Source organism: Trichomycterus rosablanca, chromosome 5, assembly GCF_030014385.1.
Source record: "Trichomycterus rosablanca isolate fTriRos1 chromosome 5, fTriRos1.hap1, whole genome shotgun sequence".
Taxonomy (NCBI): Eukaryota; Metazoa; Chordata; class Actinopteri; order Siluriformes; family Trichomycteridae; genus Trichomycterus; species Trichomycterus rosablanca.
In genome coordinates, this window is record NC_085992.1 from 34,685,082 (window position 1) to 34,699,155 (window position 14,074).

Below are 14,074 nucleotides of genomic sequence, written 5' to 3' on the forward strand. Positions count from 1 at the left end.
ACAGCACTCAGGCTCCACGGCAAATTAATTTCCCTTTCCCATACAGTAAACATTAGCCAGTTATTTACAGTGGCATGCCTGTTGTGAAACTATCAAAACAAAGCACTAGTTAAGGTATGGGTTAAATAAAAATAAAGCAGTAGTTATCAACTCCAGTCCTAGGGACCCCATGCCCTCTGTAATTTATACTGTTGTATTTCTCAACACTTTAAATTCAGCTCCTGATTTAATTAAGCAAACATGTAAATAATTTGCATTACACACCGGTTCTTTACATAAAAACACAATGCACTGTTTCACAAAAACACAAACAATCTTTTATTAAGTAAACATATGATTTAATTTTGTTTGTTTATTAGGATTTTAATATCATGTTTTACACTTCACAAGTTCACAAGTTATATTGAAAAGTTACAGACAATTTTATATCTCCAGTTCACCTCACTTGCACGTCTTTGGACTGTGGGAGGAAACCGGAGCACCCGGAGGAAACCCACACAGACACGGGGAGAACATGCAAACTCCACACAGAAAGGACCCGGACCGCTCCACCTGGGGATCGAACCCAGGACCTTCTTGCTGTGAGGCGACAGTGCTACCGACCGTGCCGCCCTATAATTTAATAAGTATACAGAATATTCAATATTTACATTTTCTCATTTCTGTCCACAAATTATGTATTTATTAAACTGTAAAAGAGCATATTTTAGACACACCAGGTTCTGTAAATATTTTGTATACTTTTTGTACATTAAAACATTAAGTCTAAACAAATTCTGTTTCCAATATTTATTATTTATTATTATTTATTATTATTATTTATTAATTATTTGTTACTCTAGGCTTGCGGAGCAGATGCCACTCAGCCCAAGAACTCTGCTCCCGAGTTGACACCTCAATTTTGTGAGCCATATCAAAAAGCTCCTGTTCAGTGCACACAAAAGCACAGGTGGGTGCATCAAGGTGGTGGTCTTTCAGAGGCAGAAGTGGGGTTGATAGAACATCAGGATGCAGCGTGATGTGTCGTGATGGTAAAACAGGCTGCTGATATGACAGAACACTGCCCTCCTGCACCATACCAAATGCACACTGCACAGCTGGCTTGTTGAGTTCCATGCCCATGGTGGTCACCAGCGGCTTGTCTTCAAGGCTGAATTTTTCATAAGCCTCTGCCACTCTAAACATGCATGGATCCGGTAAAGGGCCCACCATGCCCCTGTAGAGTCCACTCCTACAAATTTAAGTAGAGACAATACCCCAAACTATAAGCATTCAGGTTAATAATAAATTAAAGTTAATTATAACTATTTATACATTTCAGTTGTGGTAGAGCAGGTAAATTGTACAACTGCAGGTCTAATGAGCAGATTTGTAAAGTAATGAATCACCTTACCTAACTACGCCTTGAGACTTTTGATTTGGCACAGGTGATCATGTTGTTGATTGGTCCTGGCTTTACACCCTAATAAGAGAGACAAACGTTGCTGCAATGTAGTTCAGACAGTGCATTAAATTAGAATGCTTATCAAGTGTGATTATTATAAACTTACAATTGTCCGAGGTTTGTGCCAGCGCTGTTCAGTTTCAGTACAGCTGTGCACAGGAGGAACTACTGGCACACTGAGCTGAGAGAAATGTGCAGTTTGAAAAAGCAAAGCCACTATGTGGTTGCATAGGGCAGTGCCTGCAACACATGAACTGCATGTGTGTGTCAGCACAACAGGAGATGAATCACGTAGCCCGATCTGTAAGGGGGTAAGCAAATTAGTAATGACTTTGTTTAATTCATGGGTTCCTATACCAGTGCTGGTGATCCCACATCACATTTTTTGTTTTAACTTATCTAAAACCTGATTGAACTAATTAACAAATTAAGTTCCTCGTGGGTGAGGCTGAGTAAAGTGTTTTAAAATGGAGAGAAAAAATATGTATGGCATAAGCACCCCAAGAATGGAACCTGGAACCGCTTGCTTAATTTATAGCAATAGGTTTTGGATATAGAACCTAGAACATCAAAGAACAGTGAACACTGATTTGAACATCTGAACTTCAGAGCAAAAAGAGATCCCAACCCAGTCATTAAACCCTATGTGTTGCATATTTTTCCACCAGATTCAGCTCATTACCTAAGTAAAGGCTGGTCATGTGGGGGAAACACAAAAAATTGCTAAGTATGGCGTTCATAAGACTGACTTTAGGAATCCTGGATTGCCAATATGTTCATTGCTAGAGCAGTGTCTCTTAATGCTACTTCTGGTAACTCTAGATTAGGTATATTGAATTCTTGGTACGTTGAATCATGGAATATTTAAAACTGTATGGAGTGGTCAGGAACATGACTGAGAAACACTGCCATAGAGGGTCAAACTCAGCTCCTGGATGCCAACAGCTTTTTCCAATTTTAGAACAAGACAGTTATATAAGAAGTGAACATTAAATGAAGTTAATGCTAAACTCTGCAGTGCTGTGGACACAGGAGTGAAGTCTGAAACCCCTGGTTTAGCCCTACACTTCCTCCCTACTCGTAAGCTGTGCGCTGACTCGTTCTTCTTCATGGATCTGTAGCACAAGGCTCTCACACTGGCCTCCCCTGACAGCCTGTCCCTATTCGACACTAAATAAAAATAACATACAAATTAATTGTACAGTTTGTACATTAGATAGCTAGTTACCTCATCGTTAGTAAACAAATTAGCAACGTTTTCATGCTGTTAAGCTGTGTTAGCAATACTGACCATTACAGCATAACAGGGTGAAAAAAGACATAAAACGTATTAATGTTAATGGAAAACATGCCTAGAAGTAAATATCATGAACAACAGCCAAGTTGCAGTTTCAACATAATACTTACACTTGTCAACAGGACAAACTAACCCAGCTAACACTAATGTAGTTACCCTTGCTAACGCTAGCTAAGTAGCTTCTTTCTGTACTTCGCGGGCTAACCTAAAATATAAGATAAGCGTTTCCTTACCTTCGTAGTTGTGGATGTATGACGAGGCATACAGTTTAAAGCCCTTCTCCAGCTTGCTAGAGGAGGCTTTACTGGTCTTCTTACATATCCGATGAATGTCGTTAATGTTCATTTTTGGAAGCTCTTGCAAACACCGACTGAAAAATACCGCCATTGCGAATGTAGTGAAAAACCGGAAATGCCAAACCGGAAACGCTGGAGCAGCACTAAAGAAAATGCGGAAGTAGTTGTGCAAGTAGTCCATTAGTGTTTGCTGCAGGCACTGACGATTATGCCCGCTGCGCCACCTGGGAGCTACTGAGAGATACAACTTTTGTATTTATAGTATTTATTTAGTCACAACACTTGCATCCATGAGTCAAGTCAAGTCAAGAGACAATTTAAGACAATTCAAGACAATTTAAAATGTGTTTTATTTCATTTAGTGACATACTTTTGAGCTCCTCCATAAGTTTGGTCATACTATAATAAAGCTTCACTTCAAAACAAACTCTTTTTTTAGACTTTTAACACCATAAAAAAGGTGGAATCTTTCATTGTTTAGACTTTAAATCTTATTAACAATAAGGACTGGCACCACAATATCCACTAATTACAAACTGGTAACTGTATCATAATGTTTTAGATGTATTTTAACATTGTGTAGTTTTGTATGCTGTATGTGAACCCAGGCATAGCAGTACCGACCCCTGTTCACATATCTTTAATAGCCAATCACTGTGGAGTTGGTGTTTTTGTTTATGGAATTTCTTTTCCTTCACCTGCTGTCTCAAAAAGGGCCATTCAATCATCCAAGACTCAGCATGCCTCAGTATGTTTAGATTAAAATGCAAACTAAGCAAAAGTATGTTATTTTTAGCACTTGGAACAAACTCTGGAGCCCTGAGTGTGAGGATGCAACTGGGCCCGATTATGATGGTCTTGCATTATTTTCAATTAGCACGGAGTTAATGCCATTAGGCTTAATGATGATTAGTGCAAATGAGAGTAGAGTATTTGTGACTAAGTGAGCACAGGCCTGATTAGACTGAGCGGGACTACCAGAGAGCGCGTGAGAGAGGAAATGTAATATTTTTGACAATAATCTGATGGCCTAGTTTGTAGTCCTGTAATCACAAATCTTTTTTTTCCCTTTTTTTATGTCTGATTTCTAAACGCTACACTATTTGCACTGTGGTACTGTGTAGATAATTGTATGTTACACTTACATGGAACTATTAAAACAGTTGTAGACTAGCTATTTTAAAAATCACAACATAACATAAGAAACAGCTGTATTTTAGTTTTAACTTAGCATTAAATATTACAAGTTAAGAGCTGAACAGAAGTCAAGCAGAAACCCAACAACTATTTGAACCAAACAAAAAAAACACTGAGTACACTGAATGCAGTGAGAAAAACAGACATGCTGAGCAGAGACATAAATGCAATCTGTAAGTACATAAGTACAATTTGCCTTGTCTTTTTATCATCTTGGGTTTATTTTATATTAAATCATAAAGTAAAACATTTACTCTGGAATTGAAAGTGATATTTATAAAGGTCCTGAAAAGTAAGGTAATAAATGTATGATAAATGTTTGTTTATTTATTAGGATTTTAACGTCATGTTTTACACTTTGGTCACGTTCATGACAGGAACGATAGTCACTCATTACACAAGGTTCATCAGTTCACAAGGTTATATCAAACACAGTCATGGACAATTTAGTGTCTCCAATTCACCTCACTTGCATGTCTTATGCAAACATTTAAATGTATGTCCAATCTTTGTCCCATTCATTCTTCAGATTTAAAACAATGCACATGATAAGGAGTTATAGTGTATTTCAGTAGGTGTAGAGTCATGCAGCAGTTTCCAGGGTCTGGTCAAAGGCAGTGACAGCTAAATGTTAACACCTACAGTGGTGTGCTAGAGGTCAGATTTCCTTTTATTGCATTATGAATTGGGGTGTGGCTCTGGCCATGGCTTAACAGCCTGTTTTTAACCCATAGTAAGTACAAATTATATGATTTGATGCATAATTAACACCTTTTTGTTGAAATAACCATTTTAACCAAGTGCAGAAAGCCTTTAAACTGTGCTTTAAACAACAAGGGGAACAATTAAGACAGCAAAAAATATATCAACTTACCCATCATTCAAGGGGTTTCTAAAATTATTATTTAAACATAATTGAAGTCAGGATATTGGCGACCATGCAGGAAATTTCATCTTGGTGAAACACCCATATCATGATGCATTAAATTACAAAGTTACACAAAGCACACTTGCAGTTCTTACATTTCTTATCTAATCTCTTTTTACATCCATTTTACAATCCATGTGGTTCATATCTCTATTTTCCATTGCCTTTCCTGGGTCTGCCTTTTTTCTGATCGTGTCCTTGACATCACTCACCATAAGTCACAATCAAAGACTCATGCTGATGATGCGTATCTCAGCACAGAACCTTGGGTAAAGACCCATCTATCATGCTGTCCATCCAGCACACTATCCAGGACACGCAACACGGCTGCCCATCAACACCCCACAGGTACCGCTTGTTTATTTCCCAAACACACAATGTGCTGTACATACAGTAGCTGACAGACAATACATTACTGTGGATGACTGGATTGTTTTTGTTGTAGTTTTGGATATGATATAGATACATGAGTGTTGAGAACTGTGCAATATTAGAAGAAGAAGAACGCCTTTATTTGTCATATATACATATACAGTACAACGAGATTCTTTCTTCACATATTCCAACTTGTTTGGAAGCTGGGGTCAGAGCACCGGGTCATCCATTGTATGGCGCCCCTGGAGCAGAGAGGGTTAAGGGCCTTGATCAAGGGCCCAACAGTGGCTGCATGGTAAAGCTGGGATTGAACTCTCAACCTTTCAGTTGATAGCCCAAAGCTCTACCCAATAGGCTACCACTGTCCCTTATTAATACCCTGTTAACACTGTAATATAAGATTCTTTTAGTAACCTATTAACTATGCAGGACAAAATGTTGACTGTTCCAGGTTGCTACTATACAAGAAGAAAAAAAAGAAAAGGAAGATGATGATGAAGGCCTTTATTTGTCATATATACAGTGTATCACAAAAGTGAGTACACCCCTCACATTTCTGCAGATATTTAAGTATATCTTTTCATGGGACAACACTGACAAAATGACACTTTGACACAATGAAAAGTAGTCTGTGTGCAGCTTATATAACAGTGTAAATTTATTCTTCCCTCAAAATAACTCAATATACAGCCATTAATGTCTAAACCACCGGCAACAAAAGTGAGTACACCCCTAAGAGACTACACCCCTAAATGTCCAAATTGAGCACTGCTTGTCATTTTCCCTCCAAAATGTCATGTGATTTGTTAGTGTTACTAGGTCTCAGGTGTGCATAGGGAGCAGGTGTGTTCAATTTAGTAGTACAGCTCTCACACTCTCTCATACTGGTCACTGAAAGTTCCAACATGGCACCTCATGGCAAAGAACTCTCTAAGGATCTTAAAAGATGAATTGTTGCGCTACATGAAGATGGCCAAGGCTACAAGAAGATTGCCAACACCCTGAAACTGAGCTGCAGCACAGTGGCCAAGATCATCCAGCGTTTTAAAAGAGCAGGGTCCACTCAGAACAGACCTCGCGTTGGTCGTCCAAAGAAGCTGAGCGCACGTGTTCAGCGTCACATCCAACTGCTGTCTTTGAAAGATAGGCGCAGGAGTGCTGTCAGCATTGCTGCAGAGATTGAAAAGGTGGGGAGTCAGCCTGTCAGTGCTCAGACCATACGCCGCACACTACATCAAATTGGTCTGCATGGCTGTCACCCCAGAAGGAAGCCTCTTTTGAAGTCTCTACACAAGAAAGCCCGCAAACAGTTTGCTGAAGACATGTCAACAAAGGACATGGATTACTGGAACCATGTCCTATGGTCTGATGAGACCAAGATTAATTTGTTTGGTTCAGATGGTCTCAAGCATGTGTGGCGGCAATCAGGTGAGGAGTACAAAGATGTGTGTCATGCCTACAGTCAAGCATGGTGGTGGGAATGCCATGGTCTGGGTCTGCATGAGTGCAGCAGGTGTTGGGGAGTTACATTTCATTGAGGGACACATGAACTCCAATATGTACTGTGAAATACTGAAGCAGAGCATGATCCCCTCCCTCCGGAAACTGGGTCGCAGGGCAGTGTTCCAGCATGATAATGACCCCAAACACACCTCTAAGACGACCACTGCTTTATTGAAGAGGCTGAGGGTAAAGGTGATGGACTGGCCAAGCATGTCTCCAGACCTAAACCCAATAGAACATCTTTGGGGCATCCTCAAGCGGAAGGTGGAGGAGCGCAAAGTCTCGAATATCCGCCAGCTCCGTGATGTCGTCATGGATGAGTGGAAAAGCATTCCAGTGGCATTCTGTGAAGCTCTGGTAAACTCCATGCCCAGGAGAGTTAAGGCAGTTCTGGGAAATAATGGTGGCCACACAAAATACTGACACTTCAGGAACTTTCACTAAGGGGTGTACTCACTTTTGTTGCTGGTGGTTTAGACATTAATGGCTGTATATTGAGTTATTTTGAGGGAAGAATAAATTTACACTGTTATATAAGCTGCACACAGACTACTTTTCATTGTGTCAAAGTGTCATTTTGTCAGTGTTGTCCCATGAAAAGATATACTTAAATATCTGCAGAAATGTGAGGGGTGTACTCACTTCTGTGATACACTGTACATTTAAAGTACAGGGTGTCCCAAAATGAACTGACATTTTAAATTTGCCGCCATTTTTTCGCGGCAAAACCTGAGTTAGAGATTTTTAAATTGCTGTCATTAATAAACGTTGAGGTTAAATCATGAAAAGGTACACAATTGAACAATTGAAATTGTAAAAATTCACTTTAAAAATGGTGATGTGAACTGCCCGCCAAGATCATGTGACTTGACGCCGTTAGACTTCTTTCCTTGGGGTTATCTTAAGGATAAAGTGTACACCAACAAACTACAATCCATTGAGGACCTCAAAGAAATTTCTCAGCAATGTCAATGTCGTGGAAAATTTCATCAAAAGAGTGAACATGTGCTGCCACGGTCGAGGCGGTCATTTGTCAGATGTTTTGTTTCATACATAACCTGCATGTCTTCACCTTCAAATAAAGCAAAAACATTATTAATGTTTAAATAAAAAAATGTGTTTTATTAAAAATTAAAATGTCAGTTCATTTTGGGACACCCTGGACAATGAAATTTCTTTTTTCTTTGGAAGCTGGGGTCAGAGCACAGGGTTAGCTACTGTATGACGCCTCTAGAGAAGACAGGGTTAAGAGCCTTGCTCAAGTATTCCAATTAATAGCCCAAATCTCTACCCACTAGGCTACCACTGTACCACTTTATTTTCTAAATATAAACTAATTTAGAATTTAATGCATATAACAAACTAAAAAAAAATGGGACAGACGCATGTTTGTCATTGTGTTACATCACCCATACTATTAATTACACTTTTTATTCATTTAGATACTATTAGCAAGTTGTTCTGCAAGTCGAATTTCCGACCTATTCCTGCTTGATACAACTTCAGCTGATCAACAGTCTGTGGTCGCCGTTGTCTGATTCGCCTCTTCATGATGCATCATGCATTTTTAACAGGAGACAAATCTGGACTGCAAGCAGACCAGTCAAGCACACACACTCTGTGTCTACAAAGCTATTTTGTTTCAGTGTATGGAGAATGAGGCCTGGCATTGTCTGATACAACCATGGAGATCCAGAGGGGAAACATGTTTCCTTAATGGAAGCATATGTCTCTTTAAAATCCCAATATATGCTTTATATTTAAATACTATCTTCACACATTTGCTAGTCACCCATACCATAAGCACTGATAACAGTCTGGATGGTCCTTATTGTCTTTATCTGGCGGAACATTCCTAAAATGAGCACAGCACACATGTCCTTTGGTCCATCTGAGATCAGCATTGGCCCAGAGAACTTGGTTGCATTTCTGCATAATATGGATAAATGACCTTCTCTTTGCATTTTATTGCATCTACATCTGAAAAATAATATTTGTTTATTATAAGTTGACCATAGCTGAATGAAATGAAACAATAATGCATACAGTCATTAATCCCTACTGTAAACAGACCTTGATCTTATAGTTTTGTCATATAAAAATGTTTGTCCCCATTGGCGAAGTGGACAGAGGGTAGTAACAATGTTCTCCTGCACTAACAAGTGTTTCTGTTAGTGTTCTGGTGCAGTATTTTCTGTGAGTCATACTCATCTTAAATATTTCATACGGCCTTTAAGCACAACAATCCCAGCTGCCTAACAGCTCCTCTGCAATACAAAAACTGTGTCATCACATACACCAATTAGGCATTATGACATTATGACCACCTTCCTAATATTGTGTTGGTCCCCCTTTTGCTGCCAAAACAGCCCTGACCCGTTGAAGCATGGACACCACTAGACCCCTGAAGGTGTGCTGTGGTATCTGGCACCAAGATGTTAGTAGCAGATCCTTTAACTCCTGTAAGCTACAGATGCTCGATTGGATTGAGATCTGGGGAATTTCCAGGCCAAGTCAATATCTCAAACTCGTTGTTGTGCTCCTCAAACCATTCCTGAACCATTTTTGCTTCATGGCAGGGTGCATCATCCTGCTGAAAGAGGCCACAGCCATCAGGGAAACACCGTTTCCATGAAAGGGTGTACATGGTCTGCAACAATACTTAAATAGGTGGTATGTGTCAAAGTAACATCCACATGGATGGCTGGACCCAAGGTTTCCCAGCTGAACATTGCCCAAAGCATCACACTGCCTCCGCTGGCTTGCCTTCTTCCCATAGTGCATTCTGGTGCCATGTGTTCCCCAGGTAAGCAACGCACACGGCCATCCACATGATGTAAAAGAAAACATGATTCATCAGACCTGGCCACCTTCTTCCATTGCTCCGTGGTCCAGTTCCAGTGTCAAACTCGCTCAAATCCTTACGCTTTCCTGCTTCTAACACATCAACTTTGAGGATTAAATGTTTACTTGCTGCCTAATATATCCCACCCACTAACAGGTGCCGTAATGAAGAGATAATCAGTGTTATTCACTTCACCTGTCAGTGGTCATAATGTTATGCCTTGTCGGTGTATTGTTATCAACATACTGTATGTATTCAACTAAATCTCAACATCAATCCGATACAGATAATTATTGATAAATTATAATCAGCTGAAACCAATTTTCCAGTGCATTCTTTATCTCTACATTCATAATTTACATTTAGAATCAAATCAGTAATTTTCTGCTTTGTTTACTGTACACTAATTATATAATCAGCCATCAATTCAGATTACTCGAACATACTCACTGTCTCTATAATGTGGGGCTGTTCTCCCCTGAAAGAAACATTCACAAAATGTTTAAAATATAAAAACATGTATTTTTTTAATATTTAAAAATATTTTTACAACCCCAAATCAGAAAAAGTTGGGACAGCATGGAAAATGCAAATAATAAAAAAAAGACAGAGATTCTTACATTTACTTTGACTTTTATTTGATTGCAGACAGGATGAACCTGAAATATTTCATGTTTTGTCTGCTCAACTTCATTTCATTTATTAATAAACCTCCATTCCTGCATTTCAGGCCTGCATTCCAAAAAAAGTTGGGACGGTAAAGCATTTACGACTTGTAATGCTGCTATTCCTTTTCACCACACTTAAAAGATGTTTTGGCACCAAGGATACCAAGTGATTTAGTGTTTCAGCTTTTATTTTGTCCCATTCTTCCTGCAAACACGTCTTAAGATATGCAACAGTACAGGGTCATCGTTGTCTCATTTTTTGTTTCAAAATTCTCCACACATTCTCTATTGGGGACAGGTCAGGACTGCAGGCAGGCCAGTCCAGTACCCGTACCCTCTTCTTCCTCACCCATGCCTTTGTAATGTGTGCAGCATGTGGTTTTGCATTGTCTTGTTGAAAAATGCATAAATGTCCCTGGAAAAGATGACATCTTGAAGGCAGCATATGTTGCTCTAAGATCTCAATGTACTTGTATTTAGTTTTTTCACCTCATTACTAGCCCTACATTGCCCCCCTCCCAACTTTTTTTGGAATGTGTTGCAGACCTAAAATGCAAGAATGGATGTTTATTAACAAATGAAATAAAGTTGAGCAGATAAAACATGAAATATCTTGAGTTCATCCTGCTTGAATTCAAAAATGTAAGGAAATGTAAGGAACACTGCATTTTTATTTTATTTGCATTTTCCATACTGTCCCAATTTTTTCTGTTTTGGGGTTGTATAATCTTGATTTTTGATCACTTTCACAACACATAAAACCAGTCTATAGTTACATATGTACATCTATAGTTGCAAACTCTAGCTAAAAACATTGTACACCATCTTTTACATCATTAACCTTAGTTTTAATAGACATGTCAGAGGAATGTAGCAAATTATTCATTTTTAATCGCTAATATCAGTCACATGGCTTTGTAGTCTGCTTACAGCAACAAACATGTAAGTGTGTGTTTCAATATGTAAAAGAAAACAGAGTGGATAGCCATCATTTTCTGAGAATTAAGGAGAGTGTACTTGTCCCTGTTTTGTGAGTAAGGGCAAACCAGACACTGGAACAGACAGAATTCTCCCGCCATTGTCAACATAAGAGCAAAGATCAAGTTCTCTGTAGACCATTTACTGTACAAATCACCTAACATTATCAGTAAGCCTAAACCCTACCATTGCCCTACAAACCCTTTCTTCTCACACATATTTTTAAAATGACTAGATGCTTTTTGGTGACTGACTGTGTGCCCTGCCCTCTGAAAGCTATGTAAAGTGCACTGGGCTTAACACAACTTAGTGGGGTTACCAGAGGCATCTGCATTTAGAGCCAAATGCCACATCTAAATAATTGACCTTTTGCCTTGTCTTTACCCAGCTAGCAAAAAATGTATGGCCCAGTTCTGGGCCATATTCGGCATGCCGGAACTTTTTGTGTCGGCCCACATCCGGCAGCCAGATCTGGCCCAGTGTCAAAATGAATGACGGTTAGACCGTGGCCCGTATACGGCTGCCCGGATCCCAGCCATGACTGCCAGCAATATGCCAGCACTTAACCACCTGCTAGCCAGAACAACCATTATCGGGCCAATAATGGCCCAGTTCTGGCCTGCAGTAGATTTTTAAAAAGGCTTTCCCCAGCCATATGTAACCTTTAATGGTCACTGGGACTACTTCAAATGTTCTTGCTCTTTATTAATAAGTACAACTATTGCAAATAATGTATTAATAAGAAGACAAAGGTGAAGAATAAGAATAATAGTAACAAAAATTTACACATGTTTAACATATATGTATGTATGTCTTAAAAAAATGTCTTAAATAGTACTATATAGTACAGTTAAACCAGTAACAGAAAAAAAACTAATGTACACCAACATTTTTATCAAGTATTTTTATTTATTATAAGTTAATAATAAAAAATAATTATATAATAGCCATAATTTCCTGCCTCACACTGGTCTTCAATTCTGAAATGAAACCAAAAACAGAAATGAAAAACGTTGAATGTTGAAGAAAATAATGCCACAAGCATTATCCAGAACAGTACTTTAGCAAAACAGTGTCTTCAGTAGGTTGAATAACATAAGCACAAACTTAAGTTTGCCTACAAACTAGGGCCACTGTAAAAAAAAAATAATAATAAATAAAAAAAAAAATCTATATATATATATATATATACAGTATGTAAGTTTCAGTTTTGAGAATAAAGTTGAAATGATTATAAGAATAAAGTCAAAAATATTTCGAGAATAAAGGTGAAATTATTATGAGAATGAAGTTGAAATATTATGGCCAAAGAGTGGTTGTTTGTATTGTACACTTCCACCCACATGACATTATGACTAAACCCGTCAATGCAACCATTTATAGCGATGCTGATCGGCTTTAGTTTATCGTACAAGTCCATAAGGCTCGAATTAAAATACTGGTGATGACGCAGACACCAAGCACACCGGTGGCGCACGTTCTTCTAAATAAATACAGTTTATTGCAAAGCTGTTTCATTGTCCTTTTACCAGGGGCGTCGTAGTGGGGTGAAAAGTGGGACTGAGTTACCAGGGTCCCAAGTTGGGGGAGGGCCCTTGAGGAGTCTAGAAAGAGTCTGGACTGAGGTGGAGGGGGCCCATGGGCACTGCTTGTGCATAGGGCCCAGAATTTGGTGCTACGCCCCTTACTTTTATTCAAACAAATTGGTGCTGATGTGCCAGGAGATCATGAACATCTCTCATTTTAACACAAGAAAGTTGCTATGGCCATAATATTTTGACTTTAATCTCAAAATAATATCAACTTTATTCTTGAAATAATATCAACTTTATTCTGAAAATCGATTTTTGAGAATTGTATTTTATGTCCATATCATGCACCCCTATTTTTCAGTCCCTTGACATGCAGTGTTTAAGATATTTCATTTACTTACATTGGTTTGAGAAGATCAGTTCAGATGATTAAACAGGAAGTTGAAGCTGCTGATGAAAGAAGGACAGGTATAAGTACAGAAGGTAAAATAGGTGTATTATCAAATGATATAATTGCAAATTACTGTTTAAAAAGATACACAGTGGTATCAGGCAATCTACCTCATGTTTGACATCTGTACTATATTTGATCATTTAATTGATAATGAAGTCCAGGAAAGTGAAAATTTTGATGACGGGCAAAAAAGATAATAGATAGGATATTGCAGTTGTAATTGTATATGAGTCATAATTATTTATGTTTACTATAGAAAAAAACAGATATTTAATACATTCAATGCATTTAATTAAAAACAATTCTCAGCAGTAAATGAACAATTACTAAGCAATAAACAGTTAAAATTTATTATAGTCAACTAAGGCCTTTAAAGTAAATGTGTAAAATATTCTGAACCAAATAAATAAGAGCAAAAGATACACTGTACTGATATTACTGTAATATTGTATTTACTAATCTAACACATTGAAAGTAATCGCTATTATATATCATTGTATTAAAAAAACACACTGTCATATAATTGTATTCCATAAATTACACGTCAAATTAATTAA

At 38.2% G+C, this 14,074-nt stretch overlaps 2 long non-coding RNA genes across 3 annotated transcripts; both read right to left on the reverse strand.

The window, feature by feature from the left end:
- Positions 1-294: 294 nt before the first annotated feature.
- On the reverse strand, positions 295-3,079 carry LOC134314482 (uncharacterized). Of its 2 annotated transcripts, XR_010012388.1 has the most exons (4): positions 2,975-3,079; positions 1,551-1,745; positions 1,394-1,462; positions 295-1,231 (listed from the first exon to the last, which is right to left on the reverse strand). It is a non-coding gene; the product is annotated as an uncharacterized LOC134314482 (long non-coding RNA). The 2 variants fall into 2 exon arrangements; XR_010012387.1 differs by lacking the exon at positions 2,975-3,079 and having other exon boundaries at positions 1,551-1,969.
- Positions 3,080-12,420: 9,341 nt separating this feature from the next.
- LOC134314486 (uncharacterized) lies at positions 12,421-13,710 on the reverse strand. Its single transcript, XR_010012393.1, has 2 exons — positions 13,465-13,710; positions 12,421-12,511 (listed from the first exon to the last, which is right to left on the reverse strand). It is a non-coding gene; the product is annotated as an uncharacterized LOC134314486 (long non-coding RNA).
- Between the last annotated feature and the right edge of the window lie 364 nt (positions 13,711-14,074).